Source organism: Rhea pennata, chromosome 20 (genome assembly GCF_028389875.1).
Source record: "Rhea pennata isolate bPtePen1 chromosome 20, bPtePen1.pri, whole genome shotgun sequence".
NCBI lineage: Eukaryota > Metazoa > Chordata > Aves > Rheiformes > Rheidae > Rhea > Rhea pennata.
The window spans coordinates 12,265,054-12,274,408 of NC_084682.1; positions in this window are offsets into that span (position 1 = coordinate 12,265,054).

Consider the following 9,355-nt stretch of genomic DNA (forward strand, 5'->3'; position numbering starts at 1 on the left):
ATCAATCACCAGTGTCTTGAGGATGATCCCCAGCACCTTACACAGGATTTCACCTTGCCCACAATCATCCTGATAGCAGCCCTCTCTGGGAGTAAAAACCTTTTACCTCTCCAGTCTCAGAGACATAATTCTGGAAGAGGCCAGGGTGCAGTTATACAGCATTACAGTGTCCCTACGTGCAGTTATGTGGTGTCTGGACCTCAGCCGTACATGCACGTAGCACTGTATTGTGCTGTCTGGCTGCCCTCATGCAGCATTAGTCCCTAATTCTGGGCTCTGGGCTCCTTCACTGTGGCACCAGTGAGCCCTGGAGGGGATCTGCACAGCCATGGTTCTGTTCTCACCTGCGTGTAGGTGTTCCTGTTGGAGCACATCTGGTTTCTCCCTGGATATGCTATGAAAGGCGTGGAGCTGAGGTAACTGCCCAGACATCAATGCATTCTGCAGGGGACCCTGGCTCCTGGGTTTGCATATGGGCAGGGAGGGTTGCCAGGCTGGAGAACTGCCGGGAGCACCCAGAGGGCACAGATGCACTCATGTTTCCCTGTTGTGTTGCAGTAGCAGGACAGTGAAGGCAGTATCAGGTGAGTTGGTTAAATCCAGAAAACAGTGTTTCATTCTCTGTTAATTTTGTTCTAAGAGCAGAGCAAGAGTTAAGAGAAGCATAATGGTGGGTTTTCTCAAGACGCCACTCTTTCTTTTGAGTTTTAGATGCTTTGGGTTTTTTTTCCATTTTTGGATCAGAATTTTTGACCCCCAAAAAGGAGGAGGAAGAAAAACGTTAGAGGCCAAATGAGAGGGTGCCAGTGCACTGTGCCATTGTGATACCAGGAGATGAAGGTCCTCAGCAAGGTCATGTTGGCTGGAGAACAGAGGGTTGAAGTAGGAAAAAAAAATAAAGTCCCACGCATTGCCCCCTTGTCTAAACAGTATCTCGTGGGATATGCTTTCGAGAAGCTGTGCCTGTCTAGTACTATTATTATATATAGTCTATAATCTAGGGTTATAGACTTCAACTCTATTCTCCTGGAAGTTGCTCTCAAAAAAGTGCAAGATTCTGTGCAGCTTTGTTCTCTGCTTAGGCTGGCACAGTTCATTTTTTAAAATAAATTTCTGTAGTATACTTTGGGTAAAAACATGAAAAATAAGAAAACCTGAAAAGTTCTGAGGTTGTGCCATAGATCTTGAGTCTTACGACCTACTGAGTCATGATGCTTCATAGCTCCATCTGTGGAAATATGGACACTTGAAATGGAGACTGCAGTGTTAGATGAGGCTCTGTGAAGGCCCCATCTAATGTGTAAAGTAATATATAAATGTTGGATCAGTTGCATAAAGTTTTGTACATCTGTCCTCTAGGAATCCAGCTGAGGGGTCAAAAGTGACTGGGGATTTCTGGAGATTTTGCAAAAGGATTTTCCTGATTGGGAGCAGGAGGGACCTGGTTGGGAAGCTGCCACTCGTTAGAAGTAAAAAATTCAGGAGGATCTTGATATGACAGTGCACAACTGTCTCCTGTAATGCACAATAGCCAGGACAAGTACAGCTTGAAAAGTTTCAGTGATAAAGTTGCTCTAGCTTCAAATGCTGAAAGTATTTTTCTAAACTTCTGAAACAGGCTTAAGTGAGGAAAGTCATTGGTAAGACAGTCTTGAGGCTGGCTGGATGTCTCCCGCATCTCTGCATGCATGTGAGACCCCTCTCTCCTCTACGTTGGGGATTTTCTTTCCCTAACTGTAGGATGTGAGACTTGCACTATGTACAGAGCTAGAAATGCTTTCCATGCATTGTAATCACTGTAATTTATCTTCCGCCTGCCCTGCCTTGGAGGAAGCTGGTTGCAGTTTTAACTGAATTTACCAGCTATAATTTCCTAAGCAAGTTGTTGAAGGTCTTTTGAAAGAAACTGTCTGTTGTTGCACTTACTAATTTTTTCTTTGCAAGAGCACTTACAGAAATTTTCTACTTGCTTTTTCCTAATGCCAGACAGAAAAAGAAATTTTCATGAAAATATGATACAGTACATTCGTTGAATGAGAATGGTTTGCATAGAGATATAATATATTGAGATGGCAGACAGAAGCACTAAACTGATACTGAGAAACATGTGCGGGTGGGTAGGAGGTATAGATAGAAAAAAGCAAGCTAACATAAACAAAAAACTGCCATGGCTGCAGAGAGGCAGTCTGAACATTTGTGCAATGTTTCAAGGGAAGATGGACTAAAGAGCAAAACCTTTATGAAGAACAGCGAAGACTGTGGCATGCTAGGGTCTGCCCAGAGCCAGAGGCTGTCTGTGTGTGTGGGCAGGATGGCTCGCTTGAGCCTGCTGCTCCCTTCGTCCCTCCATTCAGCTGTGCCTGTGCTACTAGCAGGTGCACATTGTTGCTCTGCTCCCCAAAAATATGCTGGACTCCCTTTCTGTCTTGATGTGGGCAGATTTTACTGTGGTAGACACAAACTCCTGTCATTTAACAGAGTCCACATCAATTCAGTTGGTTCTCCAATACCAAGCCAGCTTCATAGAAAAGCTGAGAATTCTTCTTGAAAAATGTTTAAGACTTCCAGGTTTTGATAGCTAAAAGCAATAGACTGCAGCCCTCCTTCCTCTCCCTAAAGTAAGGTAAAATGTCAATATAATCTAGATGTTCTGCTTCTGCATTCTTTGCTTTGAATTGTTTGCTATGATCAAGCTATTGATGACACCCCTGGTGACTTCCAAAGCTCTGGATAGATATTTTTGGTTTCCTTCTCTGCCAAACTGTACCTTTTCTGTCATATTTCATCATGGATTTTGCTTTGGATATAAATGCAAGTGCAGCCAATGGTCAACTGGGGAGTAGATGTCCTCTACGGACCTGGGAGTTACTCCTGTCTCTGAATTCATGCAGAGTCAGGGAATAGCTGTCGTGCTTAGGTTTGTTTCTCCCATCTAATGTGGGTGGCTATGTTTCCATTCTCGGGCCTTTGATGAGCAGTTATTGAATGTGCGTTCTCTTCAGAAGCCTGATGCCTCTGGGATGTTCATGGTTTTTGAAAGACATTATCAGTAACAACTCTGAGTTTGTTCATTACCAGACACGGTGGACCAGGCACAGGACTCTTCTTTCCTTCTCCAGTATCCATCAGATTAGGACCTCCTGATTCACAGATATCCTCTACAAATTAAAGTGCTGAAGGAGGTGGGAATGAGGACAAGGCCTGTAGACAGAATTGTCCATATTCTCATAAATATAAGTTTCCTCAGTGTCTTCTTAATCCTATACTGGGATAAAAGATCAACGTGTGGTTGGCTATAATTCTCAAGGTGGACTGGAGTACCTGAGCTCTGACAAGTTTCTGAGTTCACAAAACTTATTGCAGAAGAACAAGACTTGAGCTCTTTACAGAGCACAGGCAATGTATGAGTTAATCTTTGGTATCGCTGTATATCTCTTAATAACAAGCTCTAAAAACTGAACTGAAAAGTCTAGAAATACATAGCCCGCATAACCAGTTGCTTTCCTAGACATGTGCTTCTCCAGCATCAAGACAGACTAGTGATCCCATCATTCAGTGGGACAGACAAGTACGATCAGAGCTATTTACTGCTGTTACTCTAGTGCTGTGTACAGTGGGAGAAACTGTGGGTCTGCAGCTAGTGGTATCCAGAAGATTCCAGGATAGGGCCAGAAGGACTTTTACAATGAAGCTTAGATTCACCAGTGGCCTGGAGCAGGATAATGATAAAGATAGAAGATTTTCATGTGGCTGGTGCCATGAGCAAGATGCAGTCATTATAGAGCGAAAGAAGTCAGAGCTATAGATAAAACCCTCAATCCTGATGGATGAAAGTAAGTCAGAACTCACCCTGGGAGAGACCAGCTGAGGAAAGCTTGACCTGGACTAGGGAATCACTGCCATGGTCCCAGAGAATGAGGGAAGTGGCATGTGGTTTTGAGTAGGATAAAGGAGTGCAGAGGGGTTGGAATTAGATCATCTATCACAACAAGCCACTTATTATGGAGTCTTGAGTCCAGAGCTGTGTATTGTCCAGAGCTAGCACATCACGTCTTCCTGGGCGTGTGCTGTAGCAGACAAGTCAAACACAGCCCTTAGCTCTCACTCTGGAGGACTTGTTCAGAGCATGACTGAAGAGATCAGCCACTTTCCCTCCTTATGTAGAGCATTTACAGAGTGTGCTGGGAATGTGGTTCAAATCCCTCTTGTACCGTCCTAACCTGTCCCCCCAGCATAATCTTCACTTTATTCTTCTGCCTATGTTATGGTTGCCCATTCACACTGTTTTTTCTTGGATAAAGTAGGTTTCCAAACACAGTGTAGACTTCAGGGACCCGCTTCTAAGTGCGTTCCTCAGTCTCTGCACTACATTTTTCACGGCTGGACCCTGTTAATGGGCAATTACTCTCCCCTTCCTTCCAGATGTCTATGGACAGGATGTCCTGTGTGCTGCAGCCCTTGGAGATCTATAGCATGGCTGTGGGGAGCCTGAATACTGGTCTTCACCCATGAAATTGGAGGACCTTTGAGCTGGAGACTGCTGGGGATCCCTTGCTTTTTGCTGGCATCCATGAGCACAAGCAGACCCAGAGGCAGAGGGATCTTCATGGTGGGCTTCTGGGGGATGGGGAAGTCACACCCGGTTTTGGTCTCATCTTAATCACTGGTTTAATGTGGGAGCACAGAGCTACTGGCCAGGCTATGTGCTTGGTTATTCTGGGGCTTCTGGCTTCTCTTATTCCAAGCATGTCTCTTAAAAAAAAATGCATTAGATGTATGAAGCTTTTCCCAAAGATCAGAAGTGGTCTTATTAAGTGTCAGTGCTACTGTCTCTGCTGCACTGCTAAGGAAGTAATTGTCTCTGTGAAAGTCTTAACTGAAAACAAGTTTTTGTATCTGCCATACTTTCTTCCTGATGGCTGGGAAGAGAGGTGCTATTTTCCAGCGGTTTTCTCATGAAAATATGATTTGCTTTGTAAAAAGGCATCTATTTTGTCAAGAAGCCATTTCCTGATAGAAAACTTAGCCTGGCAGTTTGGAGGAGCCGAACAGCTCAAAGGAAGCATCATAAGGGCAGCCAAATCTTTTCCTGCTCACCACAACAAGGAGCTTCACTATCTGAGCTCAATAATTTACTCTTAAGTATAGCTGGAGAAGGCCCTTGCTCCCATGAGCTACACCTGAAGGTAGAGCATCCTGATCAAGCCGTGGATCTGATCCTGATTATTCAAGTCAGGGGTTGAGCTACAGACTCCAGAAGGACCTCTCAACCAAAATTATTCATGGAACTGCCCTGTTGGCACAGTTGAAGCCCAACAGTGATGACTGAAGCCAGGCTCAACCAGGATGGGTCTTCTCTGTCCCAGCAGCATGAGAAGTTCAGTGCCACTGAGTCTTCCCCATGAGTAGTCCAAACACAACCACCACTATAGTATTTCTTACCAGGTATACTTGGGGTTTCTTAGTGTTGCTGAGACACCAAATGCTTAGACCTGACCGTCCCAGCATCCTGCTGGCTCTACTCAGACTAAGCCTAAAAGATTCCTTGTAGCAGAGCACTAGGGAAATGCCTTTGCTCTGAAGCAGCATTGCTTGATCTGATGCATTGTTGCTTCTTTATTCTAGAGGAGCACTCTGTGGTCTCTCCTTTGCTGTTAGAGGTGGTAGCAGGAAGGGCTCAGCACATGCATTGATGTTCAGCAGAAGGTTCAGTTGGATCACAGAATCACAGAATGGTTGAGGTTGGAAGGGACCTTTAAAGATCATCTAGTCCACCCCCTGCTCAACTCCTCCCATTCAGGTCCCTCTGAATGGCAGCACAGCACTGTGGTGTATCAGCCACTCCTCCCAGTTTTGCACCATCAACAAACTTGCTGAGGAGGCACTCTGTCCCTTCATCCAGGTCACTGATGAAGAGGCTGAACAATTTCAGACCCAATGTTGACCCCTGTGGTACACTGCTAGTTACATGCCTTCAACTAGACTTTGCACCACAGGTCACAACCTTCTGAACTCTGCCATTCAGCCAGCCTTCAATCCACCTCACTGTCAGCTCATTCAGCCCATTCTTCCTCAGCCTGTCTATGAGGATGTGGGAGAGTGTCAAAAGCCCTCCCGAAATCAAACTAAACAACATCCACTGCTCTCCTCTTGTCTACCCAGCCAGTCATCCCAGCATAGAAAGCCATCAGGTTTGTTGAGCATGATTTCCCCTTTGTGATTCCATGCTGATTACTCCTGGTCACCTTCTTTTCCTTCATGTGCTTTGAGATGACATCCAGGAGGAGCTGTTCCATTGCCTTTGCAGGGATGGAGGCAAGGCTGACTGGCCTGTAGTTTCCTGGTTTTTCTTCTTGCTCTTCTTGAAGGTGAGAGTGACATTTGCTTTCTTCCAGTGTTCAGGCACCTCCCCTGATCCCCATGTCCTTTCAAAGATGATTAAGAGTGACCTTGCAATGACATCAGCCTGCTCTCTCCGCCCTTGTGGGTGCATCCCATCAGGGTGTATGGACTTGTTTATGCCCAGTTTTCCTAAGTGATCCCTAATCTGATCCTCCTCGACCAAAGGAAAGTGTTCCTTTCTCCAGACTTTGTCTCTGCTCTCCAGGGTCTGAGATTCCTCCAAGTCAGTCTTACCAGCAAAGACTGAGATGAAGAAGAGAGAGAAGGTATCTCTGTCTTTTCTGTATCCTTTGTCACCAGTGCCCCTGCCTCATTAAGCTGTGTGCTCACATTTTCCCATAGTCTTCCTTTTGCTACTGATGTACTTATGGAAACCTTTTCTTGTTGTCCTTGACATTCCTGGCCAGATTAAACTCCAGATGGGCCTTGGCCTTCCTAGCCCTGTTGCTGCATGATCAGACAACATCCCTATATTCCTCTCAGGTTACCTCTCCCTGCTTGCACCTTTTGTACACTTTCTTCTTATGTTTGAGTTTTGCTTGTTCATCTATGCAGATCTCCTACTCCCATTGCTTGACTTCTTGCTCATTGGGATGCATCAGTCTTGAACCTGGAGAAGACGATCCTTGAATATCAACCATTTTTCTTTGATTCCCTTCCCTCTAGAATCTTATCCCACAGGATTCTTACAACAGGTCCCTGAAGAGGTCAAAGGTGGCTCTCCTGAAGTCCAGGATTGTGATCCTGCTCCTTGCCGTGCTCCTTCCTCACAGGATCCTGAACTCCACGAGATACAGGGCTTTTCCCATATGCTGTCATCTGGGAGTGAGTTTGAGGAGCTATCTTCATGGAAAATGAACTTTAAAGAGACAAAGCAACTCCCAAAACCTACTACTTTCATGTTTCCTGAAGCGGTTTTGAGAGTAATTAAGTAAGTTCCTAATTGTGAAATGGAGTTATCAGCACAGATATGCACTAACCGTCTCATTAGCACTTTAAAAATCCTTATCCTCTTCTAACTGGTGAACTGCATGATACAGCAGAGGAAGTACACAGATAATGGCTTCAAAAATCTGCCAGCTCTGCCCTTTTGCACAAGAACAGTACTGCGCTTGCTGTTGTGCAAGCAGGTGGTGGTGGCTCAAAGAGTGGAATTCTGCTTCAGTCTTCAAATAAGTTGAGCTCACAGGATCACAGAAAGGTGCAGGTTGCAGGCACCTCTTTAGTCTCTGGTGCAAACCCTGCCCAGACCAAGGCTAACTCCAAGGCCAGGTGAGGCTGCCCAGGGCCTTGCACATGTGAGTGTTGAGAATCTCCAAGGACAGAGATCCTACTGCTTCCCTGAGTCCTGTTCCAGGGCTCAACCACTGTCACAGATGTTTTCCTTATGTCTAACAGGAATTTCCTTGCAGCACCTTGTGCTCATTGCCTTTCATCCTTTCACTGTGCGCCAAAAAGGCTCTATCCCTGTTGAAGCCAATAGTTAGATCCCCTAACCCCTTTCTTCTCCAGTCTGAATAAATCCAGCTTGCTCAGCCTCTTCTTAAATGCCTACCTGGGTTCACTCTAGTTCATCCACATCTCTCTTGGACTGAGGGGCTGCAAACAGGAAACATACTCCAGAGGCAGCCTCACCCATGACTCATTACAGATTTTTGTCCCTGTGAGAATATGCAGTTTCTTTAAAACGGTAAAGTACTAACATACACTGTGTTAAAGGGGTATGGCTCCATCTGTAAGTGAGCTTTAGGGACACAGACACCTTCAGTCACTGCCACAGATCCTGTACAACTAATATAGTTCCTAGAATTCAGCAAGCAGGGAACGATTCAACTAACAAGTATTTATTTAACCTACCCCTGGTGAATACCAGTAGAGAATTGAGCACACTCAGCCTACTTGTGTTGCTAACTCAAGAAATGTATATTGCAGAAGGAAAAACACAATTGTACTAAGCAGGAGTCCCAGTTAGAGGTGAGCTGAGGAATTCTCTTGCTTCTCTGGACAACAGCTTATTCAAGTACATCATTTACTTGATTCAGCAATATCCCTTTTCCCTGAGTAATTAAACAGTTGTAACATGGCAAGGATTTAAGTGAGGTAGTGTTGAAAAGCTCTGCCTCTCAAGTAAAGAAAGAATGACCTTAACATGATCCTGGACCTCCTCTGCTCTGGGAAGTGGGCGCTGCCTTGCCCTAGCCTCTGCCTTGCCCTCGCCTCGCCCACTCACAGGAGGGGGAGTTCCCACAGCAATCTGTGGGTCAGCCTGCGGCACATAAAGGTACAGGCACATAGGGGTTGTGATGAGGACAGCAGAAGATTGCAGGTGAGAGTGTGGCCTATTTCATGCTTGCTTTTGCTTTTATGGAGCATTTGCTTCTGTACTCTGAGTGGAGGGAGCCAGGACTGTGTTTGGAGCATCTGGGGGAGGTCTGTGCTTCCCATTGCTTGTGTGATGGCCTCCTCCACTTTGGTATAGGGCTAACAGAGCTGCGCTCTGCCCTAGCAGTAAGGCTCAGCTGGAACATAGTGAGGGTCTGGCTGGATTGCCTTGCTGCTGTTGCTGAGGACTCCTCCACAGGGAGAATCCTGGGTTATCTTTGCCTGCTGCTCCATGGTGGGTGCTAAATGATGCTCTGCTTGCACAGTTCACAGCCAGGGGCACTGTTCCTGATAGAGATTTGCTTTGGAATCGCCTTGTTCCACACTGGAGGTGAATGAGTAGGGCCTGAGTTAAGTCAGCTCTAGGCAAAAACAGCCTGATTATCTGCATGTAGAGGACCTCGCAGGCTGCTCCAGCTGAGCCCTGTACACATTCAGCCAAATCACTGGTAGCAGCTCTCCTAAACCCATACATGAGCTCTCACTACATGGATAGGGTAGCTCTCTGGGCTCACTGGTAGATCAGCTGCCTGCCCTGGTGACAGCGTGTCCTTCCCTCAGCTGCCTGCAG